At 44.0% G+C, this 25940-nt stretch overlaps 1 protein-coding gene across 7 annotated transcripts in view; it reads right to left on the reverse strand.

Moving 5' to 3' along the window:
* Positions 1-25940, reverse strand: part of GRM7 (glutamate metabotropic receptor 7) — a 259416-nt gene that overhangs the window by 222093 nt on the left and 11383 nt on the right. Inside the window, exon 1 of one of the 7 annotated variants that reach the window (XM_068694315.1) lies at positions 18224-18330. The exons of the other annotated variants lie outside the window; for them this stretch is intronic. The gene's annotated coding sequence lies outside the window, so the exon portion shown is untranslated. Of the gene's footprint in view, positions 1-18223; positions 18331-25940 lie in introns of those variants that run through there. 7 annotated transcript variants of the gene reach the window in all.

Genomic DNA, 25940 nt, shown 5'->3' on the forward strand with positions numbered 1-25940 from the left:
CATATTCCTGCTGCTGCATCTGCTACAAAACACAAGAGCCCAAGGTCCAAGCAAAGACCCCTACTCACAGTGCTCAGCTTCAACAGCTGTGACCAGTGCTACCAAGGGAGGCAACCAATGACTGCCCCAAGAAATGCAAAGCATTCAGGAATAAGAGCCATTTCTGTACACTGGGCTGCTGATACTTTAATTTTCTTTAGGCTTATTATTGGTTTCAAGTGTTTTATGAGCCTGACAGAGCTGCTGTTCTTCTCCACCTCCTCAATGGGGTGGCCATTCTGTGATTACTTCCAAAGGCCAGAACATCTCCCGTCCCCACACAGGGTCCACGGGGAACAGTGACACACACTGCCAATACCTGTAGGCACTGACTGTGCTGATCTTCCAGTGCTGCAAAGCTCTGGTAGCCCCTGAGGTCCATAAATTATCTGTGTGGTCTTTTCTTGGGTGTGCAAAACACTTAAAGCTATGCATGCAGAAACAGTTCCTACTTCTTTTAGCTGAACATACAGCCTATAACCACGGTCAGAAATAGCTGGGTTCTGCAAGAGAATCTGTATTTTTTTCTTATGCTAAAGATCAATTTATTATCAGATGGACAAGAGCAGAAAAGTTCCAATTAAATATGCAATAAATTTCATTTTATTCTTTCAGCATCATTTTAGTAAAGAGAGAGACCACAAGTCTTGACAGCCAGAGAAAGCTGTGTTTCAAGGTGGAAGGCTCCCGCCTGTCTTGGGAAATGACATTACTAATGAAATATATGTGAAAGCCTGGTCTATTCCCATTGCAGTTAATAAACAAAAATCCCACTGCCTTCTAGGTGCATATTAAAGTCCTAAAGGCTAAGGACAGGCCAGACAAATCCTCCTCCATCCCTGTCTGTTCCTGTTTCTTCTGCTCACACAGCAAGCCCTACAGTAAGATTTTTGTACATCCCGACTGCAGACACGTTGCAGGATGAGCCCCCTACAGAAGATTTGTGTGGCCCCATCTTCTGGTGTGCTCCTTAAGCCAAGGCAGAGCGTGGATGTCTGTGTGGATGTCTGCAGAAGTGAAGTCCTCATGGGCTGGGAATGTACACGGCCCAGGAAGCTGAGGAGTTGTGAGACAGAGCCCATGAAAAGCACAGGGCACCAGCCCTCTGGAAGGTGAGGGCAGCTGATATAAAAGCTGCTAACGACGTAGTTCAGGCGGTCTGCACAGGAGCAGGGATGTGCAGGCCTCAGGGCACCGCGGCAGCCAAGGCAGAAGCTGCTGAGAGACACCCCAGGTGTCAGCGCCCCTGCACAGCACCCAGCCGCTGACCCTCACCCCCGGACGCCTTGCTCACAGGCCTCTCACGTACTGCCAGGCTTCCTCTGACAGTTTGAAAGAAGCAAACAACAGATCTCAAAAGCCAAACACAACATACAGCTGACCCAGCAAACGCTTTCATTACAGAGTTCAAAGGAGTGGGGAGAAACACTCCGTGAAATCTAGAGCACTGTGTGCATATTAATTCTGTGCACAGACAACAAGCACTGAAAATAAATGGAAGTGACACACGGACTTGTGACACGCCGGAGATCAGGACACATTACACAACAGCTACTGTCAGCCTTCCTGGAGCATCAGGGCTCACGTCCTGCAACCTTCCTGCTCCCACACACCGCGGCTGCGGTGGACACAATTGCCTGACAGCAAGGGCAGGAATCAACCCAGCATCAGTCCTTGCCGTTAGTTAGGAAATCAGCCAGTCCTCCTAAATTCTTTAATAATTAAGGGTAACTAACTTAGTAACATGCCCTAATATTTTAATAGCTTCTAATCAACTTCTAGGGAAGACGAAAAGCAGCCAGCTCTGTGCCCCACTTTATTTTCTGGTCTTTGATCTCATGTAAAAAATAAAAGATAGTCCAGTACAGGCAATTAGAGGATACTGTCTCCAATAGTGCAACTAAGCCATTCTGGAAGAAAAATATTTTTATAACATTATTCTAAATCAATAAGGTTATTTTCCAACTTTTTTTTTTTCAAAATGAGATGTTCAAAATTCCATCTAATCTGAAATTCTACGAACTCAATAAAAAGGAGTATTTTACTTGATGTTTTAACTCTCAGATATACAACACCAGTGTTATGAAAATAATCAGAAACTTCCTGACTAAAATAAAAGCAACTTGCCTGAAGTCCTTTTCAAAGACTGCCTGACGTTACAGCTGAAAGCAGATTTTGAAATTGCTCCTCGTGGTGAAGAGGTTCCAGCACCCCAAACCACCTGAGCACAAGTCAGTGGTCTCCACTGTGAACAGAGCTGAGAGCAATTGTTCTTCCGAAGAATAAGGTTTATTTAATGAAGTGTATTTGAGATGTATTAAGTAGGCAGAAGACAAAAAAGGAGGAGGAACCAAGCAGTTTCTAATGCAGGATGAGTCTCTCTCAGTAGAGCTTTCTTGCTCAGCTGAGGCTCTCTTGTCCTTCAGCAGCTTCTCCAACACACTGAACTTACAGTCCTTGGGAAAACACAGAGCTTACCGAGAGCAGATGGACACGTTATGAATGTCCCACGCGGATCAGTTTGATTCGTAGTATTAACAGCAACTAAACCTTTCACGAGAACTGTTCATAATTCTAGACAGCAGAGGAGCTACCATTAATCTTAGCCACCAGGAGATTGCTTTTACAGGCAATGCAGATCTATTTAACACTCAGCCTGCAGTAATGATAATGCAAGCAGATATTTGCCCTACTGACTTCATTGCTAGAATTGACTTACTAGGAGGACTCGCAACATTTTTCAATAAATCTAATGTTTCAAAATGTTCTTCCTGCCAAAGCACCGCTTTATTTCCGTAATTTGTACAAGTGAGCAGTAACACGTTTTAGATCTAATAGTCTTCTCAGAGGGACCTCAGAATGCTTTGCCATCACAAAGCATCTGCAATGTTAAATGTAAGGAAATTCATATGTAAAGATCATTTCCCCACAAATTAAAAAAAGTAGTACTCCATGCTGAAATCCATGAGAACTTACAACACCCACCTTACACATGCATGTAGGAAAATACATGACTCAGAGGGAAAGTTCTGCAGAAGAGCACTAACTCCTTGGAGCTGAGATTCAGCAGGAGACACTCCAGTAAATACATCTGTTCTTCAGAGCAGCCAAGGCGCCTTGAATGACTACTGTGATCATATGAAAGATAACAGCAAAAATTTTGGAGTCTAAAATACTTTCATGCTATAATGGTTTGCTATTGATTGAAATGTGAAGTCACTAAAACTACAACTGTTGGCATTTAAATGCTCCATCCAAAGCTGAGGCGGCTTGGCTTCGCAGAGATGACAAAAATAACAAAAGCTGCATCACTTCAGAGCTGTCTTCCATGGAAGTATGAAAACGTTATTGGATTTAAACTACCTAAAGGCAGAATGCAGAGAGCTGCATGTGCACAGAGGGCATTTGACAGCTGGTGGAATGAAAAACCTGATCCTCAGAGTGCGAGTGGGAAGTGACCATTCAGCCTCCTACGTGATGGCTGGCTGGCTGTGCAACTTCCAGAGGCCCAGACTACCAAGGATGATGTAATGGATGAATCTATGACTGTTGCCTCAAGCCCTTGACAACTGGGAAGAACTTATGTGAGAGTTTGTCATTGGTATGGATGTCTACAGTGCAAGAAATCCAGGATGGCCAAAAAATAATCTCCAATTCATCAGCAAGCATTTCAAGAAGCAGAACAGCCAGGAAAAATACAATGATTTTTGATATTCATCAATTCTCCTGCAGCTTCTTAGTTACAAGGAAGGATGTATTCCTATTCTTTTTGGTTTCTGGATCAGAAACATCCCTACTTACAAACTTTTCATTTAAGAGGTGCATCTTCCGCTTTGTCTTTTGCTTCACCTGACCTTCCCCTGATTACTGAGATTATTTTTTAAATCTGCCTCTCAAAGTATTTGCCAAAATATTTGGCTTGTCCATTTTCCCTCTCAGACAGAGCAGTGAGCATTACCTGGTGTGAGGGTACCTGTGCTGAATGAACCACCCTGTGGCTCTGACACCTCCCTCCAGCCCTCTGGCTGCAGGACCAGCACTGAAGCACCCACATGAAAGCTTTATAAAGCCCCAGCTTTATTTCCAGCAGAGAGCTGGAAATAAAGGCAGCAATATTTCTATTATATTTTTATAAAATAAAGGCAGCAATAGAAGTATTGCTGCCTGCAAAATTTTAAGACAATGTATATCCAACATCACAGCACCACCTTAAATGAAGAGGAGATTCATAACATTAATCCTTGTAAGCGTTAGCTACTATTCCCACTTTAAAAAAAAATAAAAAAATCTTAGTGACTTCCTCTGTGGTACACAACAAACCCAAACTGCTCAGGCCAAACAGCAAGTAGCAGAGTCACTAAGCACTAACTGTATGCTGATGGGAACCAGTAATAAAGGATGAACTGGTGCTATGTACATACTGCATGTGCCTCAGAAGCATATGGACTGCCAGGTCCTTAATCTTATTTGCAACGTGCCGAGGTCTGAACAAAGAGATCCTGTAAATGTGAAAATGTGAGTCACGATCTTGGAGCCTGGCAGCTCAAAGACCAATGGTGACAGAACATCCACCACACATCCGTGTGTCTGTGCAGGCACTGCTGACTTCGCAGCCCTGCGTTAGGGTGAGGAGGATGGTATAGGAGGATGGTTGAGCTTCGTTCATTTGCAGCCCTTTACCTAAAACATGTGTCAGGTGGGAACTTTGCAACATCCTCAAACTTAGTCAACAGGCTATAAAAACCTGCATTAAGTTTTGACAATTACAAATTTTACATTACCACTTTTATTTCACTTAACCTTTTGTTTTGTTTTTAAAGACTGCAAATCATTCCTTATTTTTCTGTACTCTTTAAAGTGCTCCTATAAGTTTCTTGCTTTCTATTGCCCTCAGTTATTAGAATCTGAGATTTCTTTTATAGCACTGAAAATATGCGATTAAAATTTGGTTTGGCTAAAAAGGGAAATCTTCAAAAGGAAGAAGCTCAATAAAATGGTCTTTGATTTAACTACCTCTTTTTTCCTACTGATCTCACATAGATCATTTACATTAGACTTCAGGGTGTTTTTTTTTTTGATACAGCCATAAAACATCTTTCCCACAGCGAGTCTTTTTTGCTAATCACCAGAGAATAATGATATCTTTTGCAAGAAGTTGGGATCTACCTCATCATACGAGGCATGCCAGACCCTTTTAGCAATGTTCCAGGTTTTCTGACTTAGGCTAGCAGGTTACAGATCCGCAACATATGTGACCGTGCAAAGTTTTGCAGTAGTGGGGCTGACAAACGGCAACGACCAGATTACTCGTCTTCCACCTCGCCCTCAGGCTCCCTGCCTTGCCTTACCACTGAAGGAGCTCACATGAATGCAGAGTCAGCAGAAAGCCTCCCATCAGCACGAAGCCCTGCTCAACCTGCTGCTGCAGGTGTTGGAGTGTTTGGCCATGCTGAGGCCAAAATGTAATCCAGCAAGAAGAGAAGAGAGCCACTGATGGGTCTTCCTGTCCAGCAGCATTCAAACTGAAATTCAACTGAAGCCTAGTGACTTACATACATCTTTCATTAAGAAATCTTCACTGATATTACAGTTTTTTTAGATAAAGATGCCAAAATAAACACATTTGCTCATATCACTAGAGTTTTGATAAGTAAGCTTATTACTTTTTACTCTACAGTTAACCTTGAAAATGTACTTTCCCAGCTGGCTGATAACTGCAATAGGAGATGAATCAATTTAAATCTGAGTGATATAGTGATTATGCTTGAAAACAATTATTTTCTTGCACTGTTAGGGTATTCAGATTCCCCACTGCTTAAGGAAGTGATAAGTGACAATTTTCATTAGCACTCCAACACAGCAGTTGCAGTTACTGGAGAGGGCCTCGATGACCAGATCAAGACAGACGTGATGCCCACCTTCAAGAAGGGCAAGGAGCACCATCTGGGGACCTGCTGGCTGGCCGGTCCCACCTACATCCTGCTGAGACCCCTGAGCAAACCCTCCTGCAGATCATTCCCCAAAGCATGAAGGACAAGGGAGTGGAAACACCCAGCATGGAGATACCAAAAGCAAATTATTCCTGATGGCTTCTTCGAAGGCAAAGTATTTAAGCCAGTTTACCAAGGGAAAAAAAATGAAACCAAACAAAACAACAACAAAAAACAGAACCCAACAAAAATAAAAAGAACCTCAGAGAAACTACCTACTGAGCATAAGGGCTGGGGAGGGACAGGTGGTCTTTAAAATTAATCAAAGACTCCCTCTAAGAAAAACAAATAGGGATAATTAGGTATTTGGAGATATTATTTTCTAGCTATTAACGCTGACAGAAAATGGGTTCCCTCCAATCCCTTCTCATTAGCTGAACCACCTTCTGAAGGATTCTTCTGAATTCTGCAGCCATACAACATAAAGTTAAGGAAAAATCCCTAGAAATGCAAAACAGAGTGGATCTTTGTGTCCACCAATAACACTCCTTTAGATGCCCTCAGGAATTAGTAACTGTTTTAGGAAGTTCACTGGCAGAGCTGGATGGTTTGCATTGGGTACAGTCAGCCAGCAGTTGGGCGCGCTCCTTTTTGTTTCGTGTTAGTGCAGGAAAACCACCAGATTGCTCTGGTAACAGCATTATAATGTCAGGAAAAAAGCATTCGCTTTTCAGGTCAAAGAAAATGTCTTCACAAAAATTCGAGTTCACTTGCTGGGTGTAAGGGCATCAATTAGAAACTCTACAAAACATGGGATACACGTTTTAATTCCAAAGAAACATAACGTACATGGGAAACTCCGTGACTGGCCTAAGGGGAGATTGGTAAATACAGCCCTGAAAGAACGGGGGCAGCTTTGATCACTGGTTACTGTTATCATCTTTCCATCTAGTACTAAAGGCTAAGCTACTTACTGGCAGCTTTTTTCACTGTCCTGCATCTTAGAAGAGCTGCTTCAGGTCTTAAAGGTTTAATCTTCAGACCCGTAAGAAAAGCAATGCCACTTCCCCTCCTCCTTACTTCAGGAGCTGGATTCCTTGAGAATAAAAGCCTGCACTCTGAGCTGCACAGGCATTATCCTGGGCTCGGCAGGGAAAGAGCTGGGCTTTGGAAGCAGCGCAATAACTTATTTCCACTGCTACTCTTGCAACAGATCTGCCTGTTATTAATTTAAACCAACTGGAGTAATTAGGTGCTGAAATCTGCAAACTTTCCCCTCAAAAATTAAATACTTGCACAAAGGCACATTAGAATCTCCGAGTCTGATAGCACAGATGACAAAGCACAGTTACAGCTAGGAAACGCAGAGGCTTATGCTCCATAACCCAAATAGATGGCAGGGTGAGTCACACGTACCAACTCCGAGAGCCTGCGGTATATCCATATTAAATAAGTTCACTGCTGAGCTAAGCACTGATCTGGGGCTCGTTTGAGAGCAGTGCATTCGAGGCAGTTAAAGTTTGCAGCAAGTTACACTAATTAGATAATACATTACAATGGAGTTAATATTTCACTCCTGACACCGTCTTCAGGTACCAGCAGCCGCATTCCCTCCCCGCAGAACACCACTCACCGGTACAGGGGGCAGCTTGGTGCCACAGAAACCAGAAGTGTAAGCGAGGCACAAAGCACGAAGAGCTGCATTAGGAGGACAGAGACTATTTCTTGGAATTCCCTCCCCCCTCATCTCGCTAATGACATTTAATTGGACAGGCAGATGAGATGATAATGTATTTAATAAACAATTAGGAACACCAAGGACCTCCGCAGCCTTATGTCCAGCATCTCTTCCTAGGTAGCTACAGCAACATACACCAAGAACAGCTGATGGCTCTTTTAAGACACAGCCCAGCTGTGAGGGTTTTTTTTAATTAAAAAATAATAATAATTTAAAAAAAATAGAGTCTTCAGGGTCCCTGTGTACAGGACTCAGTAGAATGAACAACTGCATAATAAAAATGAATCCAGACGTGAACTGCCCACACAAGGCAAAGAAAGCCTCTCAAAGACAAGAAGAAGCCTAACCTGCAGCAGTACTTGAAGAACGCTTTTACAGACACAAGTTAACTTAGATGTAATCACGACATTTTTCTCCACTACCAGTGTCCCACTAGGGTGTACCTCTACAGGTAAGAGCAGCAGCTCAGCATGCCACAATGGGAAAAAAACGGCGAGCCTTAGCTCAGGACATGCACATCCCCCAGTACAACAGGACCACGGAGCCACCCGCCCCGGGTCAGGAAACGAGAAGAAAACCTTTAGAGGTACCAAGGTGGCACAGCCACATCACAAAGCAACAGGCTTTTGAACACGGATGCTGACAAGAACATGAAGAAAGCACAAAACAATTGCAGCCTAATGATTTAGTTACACTGACAGAGAACTTGGCGTATTTGGAAGGCACCGAAGTAGTCAGCGGTTTCATTCAGTTTGTGTTATGTGTAGGAATATTGAGTATCGAGTACTGGGTCAGACTGCTCGTTATCCTAATGGGGATGCTGCTCACAGGGAGCTCTCTGTCGCCTGCCTGACTGCCACAGAGGCTCTAACAGACTGCTGGATGAGGAAGAGACACAGACTGCACAAGCTCAAAGTTGTTACAAGATGATTATAGGAAATCAAATGCTGCTGCAAAGCAAGATTTTATCGCAATATCAGCATAAAGTCCACCAAACCTCAGCCTGTCCCCTCGGTGATCCACTTGAGGCAGGGACCCTTCACACCCCCCAGGCTGGCCAGCTCCAGACCCAGGCAGCCAGCTCAGTCCTCAGCCAGCTGAGCTCGGTGTGACTTTCTGCAGGGTATCTGAATGACTAAGTACACAAAAGCAGCTGAAATCAAATTATTATCCACTTGGATTTCTGCCAAACTCCAGATTAAGTTGCCAAATTACTTTCCATTAACTTTTATTTTTCCCACAGCCATTCAGTTTTCCACTATAGCTTAGCCCTCTGCCAGTAAGCAGTTTAATTGCCAGCTCTTCCTTCTCTTGCAGCTATCTCGGGGTGGTCTGGTGGCCTGCAATCCCATTTGTCCTCTGCATGTTGGCAGACTGTCACGTGTAATACAGGAACACTGACTAATGCCAACGGGCTTGATGCAATGTCCACCTAAGACTAAAAATAACTTTCATTAACTTGCACAGTCTGGAAGGAAAAGCCATAGGACCATGCTATAGAAGCACCACGTATGTATTCGCATTCATACATAGAGCCTATAAAACAAACCCTTTCCCCACAAGGTCAGCCCAGCAGTGGAAGATGCTGCATCCTTGGAGGTTTCCAAGGCTGGATGAAGCTCTGCACAAGCTGGCCTGGCCCAGATCCCTGCTGGGGGCAGGAGGCTGGACCAGGACCTCCAACCCACTGGCATTACTCCAGGATGAGTTACTCCTGCGTGCAGCTCCACTTTGTTGCTTCCCCAAATGCATACCACATTCAGCAAGCATCAGCACATATTCTATCTGATGCAATGTCCAGTTGGGTAAACTTTTAACACTCTAAACTGAGATTTAATAACAGTCTCATTGAAAGCAAGAGCAAAGACAGAAGGAGAGTGATGAGAAATGCTAGAGGTTTCCAGCCTGGCCACTGAGGAAATTTAAATGGCCTGGTGTCAAAGCATCACTGTTTCCACAAGCCAGGAGCTGTCAGCTGACGGATGAGGATGCACACACATCTATATCTTGCAGGCAGATGTGGGACTGGGTGAAGAAATATTGCAATGCTTGGTGTGACGCTCTCACTTAAAGTCACTGGCTTTCCGAATGTTTTACTTCAGGAGGTTTGTCCCACTGGAACCATTTCAGTTATTTAGCCTGGAAAAACTGTCTTTCAGTCATTCAGCTGGGACTGATTAATTATGCTTCTTCTCGGGAAACGTCCAAGAAATAAGACTAACATCTGATTTTCCTGCTCTGGCTAGGGTGACCTACCCCCTGTTGGCACTTGTGCTGCAGCTACAAGCTGCCCCCATAAGAAAAAGGAGGGCAGCACAAATATCACTGCAATAATACCCACAGAAAGGGAAGTCCTGCTGCTGGGCACTGCAGAAGCATGGCAACAAATGGAAGTTTGGCCACACCATTTTGGTCCCATTAGTCAGCTTTTTTTTTTTTTCCCTTGGGAGACATCTCAATCACAGCATTAGTAGCTCATTTCCAACACATGAAAAGGGCTACTGAAAAATCACCTTTCTATTAACAAATCTTCATTTACCTGTGAATTTCTGCTTGGCCCTTTCCTGCCTTGTGTTTATCCCCGCAGAGGCTCGCATGGCAGGGGAGTTGCCGACCGACGTGGCATTCAGATAATACTTGTGAAGCTATAAATACGACTTCGAAATATCCTCTTTGATAACATCAGGCCAGATTTCATAACTTATTTACTCTGAACAGCAGCTAGCGCCACAAATAATCCCACTGACTGCAGGAGGATTACTTCCACCATAACCAATGCATCTGATGGGCAGCAGTGCTTTAGGTTGGGCACTAACGTGCAGTTTCCCCAGCCCACCAAAGGTTTCTCACAGCTTCTCGGGTGAATTTCCTACCCAAGTTTGATCAGTTTAGGATAAAAAAAAAAAAAAACAAAAAAAAAACTCACCAAGGCTTTTGGGAGAGGGTTTAGGGTGTGCGGAGGAGGCAGCCAGCACTGGCTGCGCTGATCCACAGCCCCGGCGCTGAGCCCAGCTCTAAGCAAGGCACCTGCTGCAACCCCTCCCGGCACAGCAGAGCCAGGGATACAGCCCCAAAAAGCAACTCAGAAGTCACGTATGCTGGTTTCGTAATCCTGGTGATCTGCTATTCAGACTTCATCCCCAAACAGCACGCTCATAACCCAGAAGAGGTCCCCTGGTGTAGCACCAGAGCAAGCCAAAAATTTCCAATCCAATAAAAATCTAACATTGAAACATACACTAACCCAGATTCTGATACTCAGGAGCTCTCTACATTGCTACATTTGCTTTGATTTCATTTACAGCGTGCTGTGCTCCTGCCCAAAATAACAGCTCATCTCCCCTTGCTGGCTGCGGAGGACATGTGCCTGGCAAGGATTTCAGGTCAGGTACGGTGGGGCCCTTCATGTAATGAGAGGATTAATCCTTACTGCGAATACCGGGACTGCTCTTCCTAAACTTATCTCACGGACTCAGCAGTTCAAACTGCAGGAATGACTCCGGGGAGAGCAAGAGCACTCGCACAGACATGCACCCTCAATAAGGACCTGCCAAACACAACCAGAGCTCCTCCAGGAGAGGAGCACCACTGCTCTCTGCACCACCACTGCCTGTGATTGCGTTGACAATTTCTCCTCTTTGATGTTGCTTTTCTTGTAAAAAGGGCAGAGGGTGGAGTTTTATTTTTGTTTTCTGAGCTTAAGAAAGATTCATTAAAATGTGCTTGGGGATGTAGTTTTTTTTATTTTCCCAAGTATTTTTCATTATTCTTCAGATTAATTTACTTGAAGGATCACCAGGGGACCAAGCCACATGTACGTTTTATGCTATATCATTTGTTTTTCAACCATAAGCAAGATTTTAAACAAAACAGAGTGATTTATATTGTGCTGAGACATGTTAATAGATGCAGCAGGCAAGGGTTGGATCCCAAGTCAATGACGGATCTTCCTCCAGCCAAAGCCTGCACCAATTACTCTTTCAGACGCAGAGGCATGATTAAATTCTTTCATCAGGAAAGCAGCCTGGGACTCGTCTCCTCCGCACCACCACACCACGGAGCAGATCAGAGGTAAGTTGTGAAGAGCAGTGCATTCCCTGACTTCAGGCGCTGGGGCATGGCTGGTGGCTGCAGTCCACGTGTGCTGGAGACCAGAGCACCCGTGTGTGCCTGCAAACACCAGCACCGTCGTGGCAGGAGCAGGGACTGCAGGAACCAAAGCACCGGAGCAGCAGCTGCACAGAGATTGCTTCCTCCAGCCCGTGTTTGTTTCTGCTAGCTGAGATGGCCTTTCAGGGTATTTTGTATAAATAAGCATTGCATTAAGGACATCACTGACCTATATACCATCCTAATGGAGTTGTCTTGGGAAGCTCCCAGGGTTTTGCTAACTGCCCAAGCACAGCAGGGAACAGCACGGGCTCAGGCTGCATGCAAGGCGCTGTGTCTCGAGGAGCAGACACACTGCCTTCCCACGGCACAGGGCTTGCAGGGTTGGGGGCTGATTTGCAAATACTCACATGTAGGTGTTGTTTTTTTAATCTTTTGGTCCCTTCTGGTGTTATTTCAATCTTGACTTGCACAGCCAATATGAAACACTTTACATATAAACTGCCTGCAGGGATGACACCATCAATCCTCCACTCTATTCACAAAACGTATTATTTGTTTCAATTTAAGAGAGATCATTGCTGGATTATACAGTTGCTGATGAGGATTTATATTTACATTTACAGCAAGCAAAATACATGTCCCATTTATTTTTTTTTTTAAGTCATCTACACAAATGTGAGAGGAAACAAAAAAATCAGTGCGTATACACTCATGAATGCCTGCAGATCATGTTCTGAGACTTATCTTCCCTTCAGACAATATTGCAAATTAGTCAGCATCTGTACAACATCAGTCGCAGGAGCTCGATCATAGGAAAGAATTAAAGGATATTACTAAGGCAGTTCTTAATCTTATGTGGCTGTGAAACTGAATACTCATATGTTAGTTTAAACGAGATGTAAAAGGCATCCAGTTGTGTTTGTGATATTGCATCTGACAGCAGAAATCTGCACCTCTGCCGTATTAAACAAGGGTATTAATTTTCAGAAATGGATTCACCATACTAAGTGTCAGAGATCACGAAAAACAGGACTGGAAAGATTAAGGGAAGAAGAAACCCAGTTCCAGGAGATATTACACATATCTAGTCCGACCTGTTGAGCAGCATAAAGCTTGTAAAGCAGCAGATTTCACCAATAAGTCCTTTGACATAAATCTCATCGGATGCGGAAAAAAACAGAGATGCATCACAGAACTGGCTGAACTCTGCTTTCCCGTGTAGCTTGAGAAAGAAGATAGCTTAGCTGTGATTCTCTGCATCACCCGCAGCCCATAAAAGTTACAGCTTCTCAGAGAAGAAAGGTTGCCTCTGTGGGAAATAACTAACAGGAGCTGAGTGCTAAGTCTTGCCTTGGAAAAAATAAAGCAAAATTCTTCTCCAGGATAGTGGCAGGAGAAGCGATGAAGCATCTGGATTGTCCTCCATGACCAGCCTGTGTTCCTCAGAGGGTTGGCATGGTCATGCCAGGAGTTCCTGCCCACCCAGACCCACCAACACAAGCAGCACCATGCCCCACAGCCAACGTGAACAATTCCCATTGATCCCCAAAAGCCCCAACATGAGAGCTGGAAAGGTTATTCAGGCTCAATGCAGAAAAAGCCCTAACATGCCAGATATTGCTGCAGCAGAGCAGAGATCTGTCCACCAACCTCCCTGCTCTGGTCTGGGTGTACCCACGCCTCAGACAGTGCCACGTGGGAGCACAGAGTCCTTTTATTTCCCTGTAGTATCCCCTCCAACCCCTCCACCAGCACGACCGATCAGTGAATTCAACACTTGGTGCAGAGCACTTGGTAGAGATGAAAGATGCTTTCTCACTTCAAACTTAGTCAAATCACTACGAACACTGGCCTCTCATTAAAGGTCTTAGATAAGCAATATGCATTCGCATGCCCTCCTTTTATTCAGATTTATCTAGTATTTTCCACCATATTTTCTCTTCCAGTTACCTCTAGCTACAGGACAAGTGCTACAATTTGCACCCTGAGCAAAACACCAGACAGATGAACTCAAGAGAACGGGCACTTGTAACAAAAAATGCAGTTCTGCTATTCAAGCAGTATCAGAAGCTGCTGCTCATATATTGTTCTTACCCGAGGTGACCAGATCACAAATCAAAACCCTGCAGAGGAGTCTGACATTTAGTGGTTTCGCTGGCATTTGTGTCAGACTGAAGGGGCTGACCCAAACTCATGGACTTCAGTCTATATAAAAACAAACCTGGACTCGATTCATCAGCCAGCTACCCCCTCCTGTCTGATTAAAAGATTGCTTCGAACAGAGGCAGCAACACAGATCCATGCTGAGGAACACATGGCCTCTTTCTAAGCCTGATTTACCCTAGACAGCTTTGGTGCAGAACAACGGGAAGGTACTAACACAAAATAAAGAGCACAATAGGCAGACACAGTCAAATCCAAGCCAAGGAGTCCAAACCCTTCCTTTTAATGGTTTGTTCTGACATCTGGAGCAGCATCTCGGGGCCAGAACACGGCTGCTGTCTACTGAACGTTATAGCTGTGTTTTCCTGCTAACACGTGGTACTGAATTATTAGTGAATTAATAACAAAAGTGAGCATGTGTTTTTGTTTGTTTTTACATATTTGTTGTAGCTATTTAATCAGAGTCACATTCATCTTAGAAACGACTTTCACTTGGATGTATGTACACGTGTAATCAAGGAATTGCAAAAACTGACACTGCAGGACACAAAGAGCACATCCCTTTGGTAGATGGCCCATTCAGCTACGAGCACAGCTCTGTTTACACGGGCTGCACAAGGGCTTACAATCAACTCAGACTGGCACAAAGTTATTCAAAGATGAGTCAGAGAGAAAAACAGTGCCCAATAGATTAAATCAGCCATTGTGGAGCCCAATCTGTTCAAAACCCATTGACACAACTGTCTGAGAAGGCTGCCAAAGCGGCAGATGTTGCTAAAGCTTCCCCGACACAGCAGCTGGATGGCACGCTGGCTGGTTCACCAAAGAGCAGCACCACTGTGCTGAGGCAGAGCCCAGCTCCTGTGCCACTTCCTACTGAAAAATAGTACTTGAACCAAACTGCTGACCAGGAACTACCTCTCCAAGCACCATCTTCTATACCGCAGGTGGATGTGATTAAAAAAATAAAAAAGCAGCAGTGCCCCTGATCCAAAGCACAGCTGTTCGTTACCAGACCTCCAAGCACTTGGGGTGGGTGGGGGAATCCAGTCACCATTTTTCCCATTTCACAGTTAAAAAAAAAAACAACAGCGCTAAAGAACAAATAAAGGAGCTTTGTCTGACATCCTACTTTTCTCATTATACCAGTTGGTAGGAAGAGAACGGACACTAAGTTGTGTCACGATGAGGAACACCACACTGCCTAGCAGACACCACTACTCAGACGTACCACAGGCTGTAGGGCACAGCACAGCTGCACCAGGGCACCCCACAGCACCCGGAGCACAGGGTCCAGCAACCTGGGACTGGTGCCCAGGCTTGCTTCAGGGAAATCACAGTTTCTGATTTGTGTGTCTGTGAAAACAGATTAAATTGCGCTTAGTCATTTTCAAAAGCAATTGGAGAAATGACCCAGAAATTGGTTGGAAAACATTACGTATATTCATCATTGCTTCTTCTACTGCACATGGAGAAAAAAGTCACCATAAAAAGATGAATGTCTACCTCTTTTTCTCCTTCACCTCTTAATGTGAATTTCTTTCACATTTCAAGACATTAGTACTGTTTTGCAAAGTTAAAGAAATAAACACATCAGCAATTCTCCTGCTGTAATCTGGAAGACAGTAAAAAGATCTAGGACTTGCCCACACCGCAAAAATTAATTCAGATACTAATTCTGGGAATTCAGAACTGAAATCACCTCAATTCAGCCTCATAATAAGGCTGAAGGAGGCTTAATACACTTCCCGTGTGCATTAAACTGAAGCAAAGAGCAGTAAGTTCGGAAGGAGGCACCAAGATGGGACACTCGCCCCAGAACCTGTGCCTGGTTTCCTTTATTCCTGCTCTCACCACAAGGAGCAAACACAGGGTCGGGTCCCAGCCCCACTGGCATGGGACATCTGCACATCAAGGGGAGACGTGCCTGCAGACAGGTAGCAGCAGCCTTGTGGAGAAGGGCGTTTCACCGGGAAGTCTACAGGACTTTAAAAAAAAAAAAAAAAGAAGAAGAAACTCAGCCAGGACACCAAGTTAATCCAAACAAAACTAGCAGAGAAATAGGATATCCAACTCATTTCACTTCAACCGTTCCTCACTTGATTATGTTTCTAGACAGAAAGACCCAGTAGGAGCAGATCTAATACGAACAGCATTTTGCGATAATTTATGTTAACTGAGATCTAATGGTAATTTTAGACTTGTGAAGTTCGCTCTGAAACCTGAGAGATTCACAAAATCTTACAGCAGAGGCTATCTGTACACAGAGAGGACTGCCTTCTTGGGACACCAGGGAAGCCTGGAGTCTCTAGAAAACATTTAGCCACGCTCCTCTTCAAAGCGGATAAACAGAGATCCCTAAGAGACGGCGCTTTAGTAAGCTCTCCTTATTGAAATGGACTGCTGGGGAGAAAGGTTGGAAAAAAGGAAAAAAATGGCAGAAGTCTGGCTATGGGATGTGGAGAGCAAGCACGGGCAGCAGGGCTGGAGAAGGAGCCCGTGTATCCGAGCACAGGGACAGGGGAGGGATAAGAGATGCAGATCAGAGCAGGGTGAGCTCAGACGGGCATCCCAACGTGGGACCAGCAGGCCACAGTCCCACATTGGCAGGAAGAGTTTCTGAAGCCATTTGCTCCTTATTTTCCCTTCCTGCACGCAGAAATCACCTTGATCCTGTGCATTATGTAACGACAAGCCTTCTCCACCAGCCTCTGACACGGATGGTTATTTAAGACGCTTTTAAGTATATTCCTTTGATTTGTATGTTAGTATTCACTAGGCAGAAAAAAACAGGCCAAAAATAGGATTTGCTCTAATGCAGTCTCATCTTCTTGTTTATTTCTTATTGTTTCCTCCCTGTGTAACTATGTAGGTCAAACAGATCAAATTAATTTCAATGCCTCTGCCTGAACACCGCTAACATGTAGGTTAAACAGCATTGATGCAGGCTCTCCGAGCGGGAATACGGCAGCGTTAGCTCCCTGAGCTGGAATAAGTTTGACCCATTTATTAAACTTCAGTTTCGCAGCCAACACTTCCTAATCTGCTTATGCATACCTGATCTTGTCAGAAGTCCCCGTGCTACCCCCAGGCCTCCTGCTCCCCGGGCAGGCAGCGCGCAGCAGCAGAGCTGCGAGGCACAAGGAGATGCCGCCGCACGCTGGCGTGACCTCTGTGGCCACAGCTGTTATGGGCCAACCTAGGAACGTGCCCTTCACTGTGGGACTGATTTGCAACGAGATTTGGATAATTGACTCCTAAAGGCAATGTATCTGCAAGTGTTTCCTTACAGCTGCCCAGGCAAAAGCATCGCTGGCAGAGACACCCAGGAGCCGCATCCGCTGGCTGCCTCTGAGCAGCAGCACCATCCTCAGGAGGCAGCACAGGCACAGCCCAGGTGTTGTCCCTGCACTCATCACCTCTGTGTGCCCCCAAAGCACTCAGCAGGTTTCACACCAGTCCCCTCCTCAGCAGGGCCATGCCCTCCACCCACTGCCAGACCCACGCACTGCTCCCCTCGGGGCAGGCTGCAAAGCCATCACCTTCACGCACAGCTCAATCCTGCTTTTCTCAATGAGCACAGATTTATCTGAATTACGGTGTCATTTGCAGAAAACAAAGATATTATTATGAGATGCAGTTTTGGAGCAGAAAGGCCTTTTGTGGTTGAGTGAGAACTCCTGACCTGATCGGGCTCCTCATTCAACAGCCTCCTTGTAGACAAAACCTCCGAGCATCATTTTTGATCAATTGTAATTTCAAGTCATTTTAGCTTATTTATGGATGACTGCAAAGACACTTGAGCTAGCAAAATAATTCATGTTTGTTTGCACAGACAAAGCCAAATTTAATAACACAGCCTTTTTAAAAATAAATAAAGTTATGCAGTACAAAAAGTACACTCAAAGCCATTCTTTCTAGAAAGATCACAGCACAAACTCCAAAGTGCTGCTTTTCTCCCTCTCAAGCAAGAGCCGGGAGGTTTCTCCTGGGAGTGTAGACCCATTAAAGCCAAAGCTCCCACTCGGTTCCTCAGCCCCCAAGAAGTTACAAAACAGCTCACAAAAAGACAAATAAATGCTGTTACAGAATCCAAGCCTCCTCTCCTGTTCTGGGCCCCACAGCACACACAGCTGCAGGCTGGTGGGGGCACACAGCGCCAGGCAGGAGATACTGGGCAGAACTGGGGGCTCACACACCTCTGGAAAGGAAAACTAAAGACCCTTTTCCCCAAGATTACCTCATATCTGCTTGGATTATCAGTCCTCTGCTGCTAACCACGTCCTTTCTCCATGCTGCTCCTTCTGCAGTTGTCCTTCTGCCACCGTCCCTCCCCACACAGCCACCCCCCTCCCATTTCTTACCTTCCTCATTTCCTCCCTATTGAGCCCATCTGTGTCCCCTTTGCCTTAATTCACCTCGATTTGCCACCTGCCTCAGCCGTGCTCTCACCTGGCACATGCAGTATTGCTGGTTTTGACATGATTTCTTTCTTTTCCTTTTCCAAAAGGAATGGCATTACCTTTTTCCTCTCTTGACATTTTGACCCCTATCCATTTTATGCCTGATTTTAACAGTAAGCAGCAGCAGGTGCTTAAGCTCCATCCTTTTACCCGCTATTAATATTTATTACCCGGTTTGCTGTCAGCACTTTCACCTGCCTGGCAAAACGAAATCTTGACACGCTGGGAAAACAAATGCGAGTTGTCACAACCCCGCGTTCCTCCACAGGGAGGGCTTTGGCCCGAGAGACGCCAGGAGCACGTGAAGGGTGCCAAGGGAAGCCACGCGTGACTATCGAGCCCTGGACACAAGGAAGAAGGAGAACTCATGTCCCTGGGGAGATGGGTCTCTTCGCCCCATGGCCCACACGGGGAAGGATGATTTTGTAGCTTACATTATCCAAGTTCACTGCACGGCTCTCACAGATTGTCTTAAACGATCAGAGGCAATTCACTTAATCTGTTATGCCTCTCAGTTCTCCATCTGCAAGAGGGAGATAATACATCTCTCCTCCAAAGCCTTTGTTTTTTCTGCTTAGACGGTAAATTCTTTAGAGCGGGGACTGTCTCATTGTACATTTAAACAAAGCCTTGAAGAATGGTTTAGGTTAGGGTCTTTCAAGTCTGTGATAAACCCCCAGCAACCCCACCCACAGAAAACCGAATGAACTGGCACCACACCAGAATTCTGCCTCTGCCTGTCAGGAGTAAACAGCATCCAGATGCTTTGCTTACCTTCCCTACGGCTCTCGAAATTGCTGTAGGAATTATTTTTGTGTTTTCTTTTGACTAGATAAAAAACAAACGATGGCAATGTTGAAAGCATATACATATATATATATATATATATATATGAATCTTCTACATTTTATGTGTTCTGAATTTAATTTTGCCCCAAAACGCTCTTGGGGGAATCACGTAGTTATTTTAATAGTCCTAATTTTAAATCCATTTAAATGTATTTATGCACCTTTAGACCAAACTCATTCAGGCATTTACACCACGGTAATGAATTGTATGACAGCAATGTATACACAGAAAGAAATCCTTTCCTTTTGTAGAGCATGCATGAGCACTGATTTATATATTCAATAGTTAAGTTCATTGGCATGCATAGAGTCAAGGGATCTTTGTTAATCTAGGACATTTGATGGGGAATGTTTGAGAAGATGCACATTGAGAAAGTCTTTCCTATTTTCATGTCAGGAAATTAGAAATATTATAATGAATTTCAATTTTTCACATCTTTCATCAAAGCCTTTGAAAAAGGTCGGTATTTAAACACGTTATTTTAAAATGCCTGCTGCAATTTGCCTTTCCGTGGTAATTACAAGGAAAGATCCCATAGCATAACACGAAAACAATCCTGCGGGACTCTTCTGAGTCCTGATTGTCAACAAATTTCAGCATCCGAAGGAAAAAAAATATGATGAATTTCATAGGCATAATGAGTATGATGGTCACAGTAAACATTATATAAAGTACTTACATTTCATGCTTTCTCTGAACTGGGAGCTCCCTAAAGCCTGGTGTTGCCTAAATATGCTGATATATAAATATCTATTTATTTATATGTTTTCAAACCGGTCTTCTACATATTTTAAGACAAAACTATTTAAAAACTATTTGTTAAATTTGACCCAAATTTTGAAAAGGTTCCACCTTGCCGCCACCTTTGCATTTTTATTTAATTTGCTGTGGTAACTCCCAGCTGTAAGAGCTCACTCAGATCCCCAAGCCTTTAATCTCCTTATTACTTATTCAGATTCCGTCCCTGCCCCAAGAAATCGGGAGCTGTTGTCATCCCAGGGACGTATGAATAATACTGACTTCACGCAGAACAGCAGTCAGCATCCCTTCTCCAGAGCAGTGCTTTCTCTGGCTCCCTGATGCCCCAGCTGAGCTGCAAAAAAAAAAAACTCTTTTTGAATCATCTCTTCCCATGTCCCTATTGAAGGACTTCATCCCTGCCAGGGTGCCCTTAGCAGCCTCTGAGAGTTTGCAAGAGGGTTTCTTTGGGTTACTGGGAAATAATAGTGCCTGCAAAATTACCTACCAGATACTCCAACTGCAGTTGGGTTCCATCCTCACTTATCACAGTTGCAAAAAAACCTTGCTATCTGGTTCATATAAAGTAACAGAACTGCACTTCCAGTGATTGTAACTAAATGCAGTTAACCTTAAAAAGTCACTTTTACAAACAGACTGAATATATCTGGATTTAAATTCTAGTTCTTGTACAAAGACTTAAGAACAGGTTCCTCCCCATTATTCAATTTAACAATAATAATAAAAACCTCCATGACAACTATAACAAAAAGACTCTGATAAAGCCTGAAACCTTTTCGATAATGAAACATACAATTTCCCTGTTTGAAGCATCATTCCCCAGAGAACATTTAAAAAAAAAAAAAAAAAAGACATAGAAGAACTGTCGTTTTAAAGCTGCTAATGTAAAGAACGGCGTACATGAACAGTCCGTGTAAAAAATAGACTTTCAGAAAAGCTAGAGAAAAAATAGTGGGTGGGAGAGACGAGACAACTTAAATGCAGTGTCTCATTAGGACAATTACAGGAGTCAATAAAAACTGGCAAAATTGGAAAAGATTCAGTAGGCTGCTCAGTTCAATTTCCATTTAATTCACAGACAGATAGGTCAACTACAGCCAGTAGTCATCTCGTTTGGTTCCCGTGGTGCGGAGGACACTGCAGTACTGGTAACCACCTCTTTTCTCTTGGCATCCAAGCATACCTTTTGTCGGATCGTGACAGCTATTCACCATCTCATTGCTTTTTAAAATAAGTCTATAATCACACATCTATATTGTAGTTCTAACAACATTAATTAAGAGCAGATAAACTGTCATATAAGAAACAGTAACGTGAATTAATTAAGGTTAGTTCTACCCTGACTCAATTCAGTTCTAAGTCTTCCAAGTTTTTTCATCAATACCTTTTCATTATAATGCCAGAGAGGAATTAATGCACTGAGAGGATGTCAACTATTTGAAGAGGATCAAGCACTTGGGATGCCAAAATAACCATCAGAAGCACTAGATTAATACATTAAGAACGAGTGAGATAGTCAAAAAGTGCGAGAGCATCAGTGCGGTAGGTCACACGGCTGCACTGCCGAGAGCACTGGAGGGAATCATGGGAATTAGACTCATGAGTTCAATTCAATACAACACATGATTATAATTTTTTACCATGTAAGACTTAAGTCAAGTTTCAATACCTTTTTGTACTAGTGAGTACTTTTAAATTGGAGAGCATGAGACCTCAATGTTTTTAACATGCCTCCCTTCACTTGTCAAAGCACCAGAATCACCTGAATCAATGTTCAACAATTGTTTATAAATATATATATGTATTTTCAATCATAGGTGCTTTCCTGTACCTGAAAATCTTGAGAAATGTCTTACATATCTAACAGCATGTAATCTTACTGCAGTTGGCATCGTATTTGCATGACTTTACAGCAATCCTAGCTCCAGTAGCCGTGGACTCCTGGGAGAGTCTCAGCTTTCATTAAAATAATTGTGTCAAAACTCCACGTTGGTTTTGGGCCTTTCAGGAAGGCTCAAGTTTGCAAGATTCATTAGAAAAAAAAAATCGGATGTTTCTCATGTCTTTTCTGACTTTTTTTACAAACATTGCCAGTTCCCAAGGTCCAAAGAGCATGATCACATCTTAAATAAAGCATATGACCACGTGTCTCCTTTTCTCTGTTAGCTCTATTTATTGCATTTTCTAGTGCACTGCTCCTGTCCCGCCAGGACCTCAGAGCTGCTCTTGGTTATTGCTCATTACCAGCAAAGCTGTGATCACGACTCCCCAGAATCGTGTCCTTGTCGACAAAGTGTGAATTTAAAAACTCATTTGGAAATACATAATGATAAAGTATGAAGTGGGAAGAAAAAAAAAAATTAACCTCAGAACTTCATTTCAACAGGGAGGTAAGGCTGAAAACAATACTCAAATACATTTGTCTCCTCTTAGGATCCATCCCACCAATAACCAAAATCCACAGCTCCATTTTCACAGTGCCTGGTGCTCGGCAGCTCCAGCTGATGTCTGAGCGGGTGCTCCCCAAGCTCCAGCAACACCCACCAGCATTTCTGCAGCTGCAGGTTTGACTTCTGGCACTTCAGGGATCAGGTTCCTTACACAGAAGTTAAAGATGTCATTGATTCCCTTTGTACTGCCAACAAATGGACAGTAATCCTCAGGCAGGCTTGGGTTAAGAACCCAGCTGTGTCCATCCCTACCACCTTTCTTCCAGGCCCACACCTGCTGCAGGCACACACCTTGGCCAGGGCAGCAGTCAGATGTCATCACCAAATTTTTCATCTACCACTAATCTTTCCATCTACCACTATGCTGAGGTTGTCAACAATACCAGCACATCCATCTGACCAAAAGCAATACTGGAGTTAATACTTAATTACTTAATTAATACACATGAATGTATTTCCATTATTCTCCAGATCCACTAGGATTCTCAAGCAAAGAAGCATAAAGTTTAAAAATTAGCAATCCTGGCAGTCAGAGATTAATCTGTGTTAGAAGTGGACAGGATTTCCTTCTGCATGAGACTACTACTGGCAGGGCTCCCTCCCTTTCCTCAAAGAAAATGTTGAGTTGGTTATTTATGGGTAGGTTTTGTGTTCGTCTCTGAAAGACAATGAGCAAAGTCCTAAGGTAATGGCAATCCCTGTAATTCTGCTGACAAGCTCATTCTAGCTGAAAAGTCAGTGCTGTTTATGCATTGTCATTATGATAATTTTTATATTTTTGGTATTATCCTAGCAGCTAGAAGCCCCAGATGAGGTCAAAATCTTGTAGGACAGCTTTCCCAACACATGCACTTAAGACAGTGCTCATGCTGCACGCAAACTCTGTTAAGCTACCCCCTGATTTCTATGCCAGTGTATATTTTATAGGTCAAAGATAAACAAACAACACCTTGGAAATATTTTTCTTAAGTCACTGATGCCTCCGGTTAAGATGAGCAGTATGCCTTTACAACACAGGTCAGGAGTTCTGTGGGTTTTGCATCTGTCAACGGGTCCGGGTTTAACCATACCTATTACGCTTTGCCAGCTGTTAAAACAAAGAGATTATGATTGCACCACGTTGTGAACACTGGGAGGGAGGGCGGAAAAAAAAACCTGGAGAGCAAATCTTTTTTTCTTCTTCCTTTTACTTGCTGTTCTGACAATAATCTTGCCAAGCCTGAAGACTCCCAATAGCTTCTCCGCACCAAGTGCAAGGTCCCTCGGAGCCAGCCCCAGCTCACCAGCCAGTGGGGCACGGGGCCACTGCTGGCAGCACTGTGGGGGTTGCCTGGGCCAGGCCAGTCCCTGGGGGCAAGCAGGGGCCCTGGAGGCTGTGTGGCTCCTTGGGAAGGCTTACAGGATTGCAAGCAAGGCAGGGTGCAGGAGCAGATAAAAATCACATCTCCATCTTCCCTGGGCTTACAGCAAATAAGCTCATCTGCTAGTCTCAGAAGCCAGGTCATGTACTACGTTTTGAATTCAGATGTTATCTAGGCCCAACAGATTTCATATGAAGCACGTTTCCACAGCATAAATAGCCCTACAGAGCAGCCAAGTCTCCACGGTCGATTCCCCCATCACCTCCTGGAGCAGCAGCACCTGGCCGTGCAGCAGTGAGCCCAGCCGAACAAGGAGAAGCTGAAGCTGGGAGAGTTCTTTGCCTGAATTAGGAATAAAAATACATTTGATATGGGGAGACATATCAGAGCAGCAGCTTTGTTCCCACCTGCAGCTCGCTGCACTGGCTGAGCTCACAGCCCTCTGTCCCGAGCACAGCTCAAGGCCATTAGGACCAATTCCCAGCTGTCTGAGTGCTATGTACCTTCAAGTCCATTTTCTCCCTGGCTTCTATTTTTAAAATTGCTACAGCTTATAAGAGTATTTTGTTCTGTGCCGTGACAGGCTGTCATTTGGTCTGAACACGTCCCTTCCCTGTGCTAAGAATCCCTCAGTAACCGTGCAGACACGTTCCCTACAGGCCGCACTTAGAAGGCGCGCTGTAGGCCCCATGTCGCCTCCTGCCCCGGTGTCATGGGGTAACACGGGCCAAGAGGGAACGTTCACAGTACAGGAGGGACAAAGCATCCCTACAACACCTACTGGCCAAAGCCAACACGGATTTAGCCATCCCAAAGCCAAACAAAGGACAGCCCTCCAAACACAGGCCGCAGAAAACGTTACACAAAGAGGTGGCGTGCTAAGAGAGCTGGCTATAACCATGGGGCCTAGCTCGCCGTAACTTCAGTTTTCACTGTCTAAACGCTGCGAAAGACTGCCAACAAGTTACAAACGATGTCTCATGAAACTTTACAGTAACAGTCAATGTGGTAATTTGGTTTTCCAGCATGGGCTGGGATAAAATGAAAAGGGGAGGCATTGGACGCGTGCTTTATTTCCACCTCCCACCGGCACGGCCCCAGCCTCAGCATTTTTAATTTGTCTTCATGGAGCACGTTAAAGCAAAGTCTCCATCAACAAATATGACAAAAAGATTCATGAGCAGCAGAAACACGATTCGATTGAGAAAGATTGTGTTTCCTCCTAGCTGTGTGTTTAAACTAAACCTCATTATTTTGTTATTTTTAATATGCGCTGGATTTATTATAATTTAAGTGGCGAGATTTAACACGCTGTACAAAAACAGTGGGAAAGACAAAGAGAACAGTTTGCTCGTTTTGCTAGCTCAATGATACCTTTATAATGGCATAAGAAAAAACTTCCTTTTATAAACCCAATAGCATCTTATCTAAAATTCACCCTGGAGATTAAGATCAGCTGTCAGACCAATTTTCCAGACTGCTTAGGAGCTGAGAGAGGAACAGTGGAGGGAGGGAAGAGGTAGAAACACACGTTTATTGCTTTAAAAAAAAAATGATTTGAAAAACCAGCAAAAGGAAAAACAAAGCAATATGTATAAATAAAACATTGCATAAAAATGTATGTAATGATTTGCTGCATGGAGGTTCCACAAATCAGCTGGTTTGCCCCATGGAACAGCTAATATTTTTGATAAATTGTTACTACTTTTTTCATAGTTTAAAGCCCGAATGATATAACCTAGCTGACTTGCTGCTGCAGCATTTACTTGCTTACTACCATGCAAACATGTCCTATTACCCTTAAGAGTCCCAAATCTGCTTCCAAACCAAGCTGCCATGCAATGGCCAAGGGCCCTGCTCTAATTCCCCATGTGACATTTCCACCGTGCCTGATAAGAGTTTTGAGCAGGGCTCAACTGCTGAGTTGTGATAATCAGGGAAGAGTTGCTGCATGCTTAAATATAAAGCGCAGGGTGACAGCATGGCGCAGATGAACACCCAGAAACAAATACGGGGTTTATTTCACAAGCATGCACTTATCATAAACCTAGCAATAGAATGCCCATTTTAATAAA

This window comes from Anas acuta, chromosome 11 (assembly GCF_963932015.1).
Source record: "Anas acuta chromosome 11, bAnaAcu1.1, whole genome shotgun sequence".
Lineage (NCBI taxonomy): Eukaryota > Metazoa > Chordata > Aves > Anseriformes > Anatidae > Anas > Anas acuta.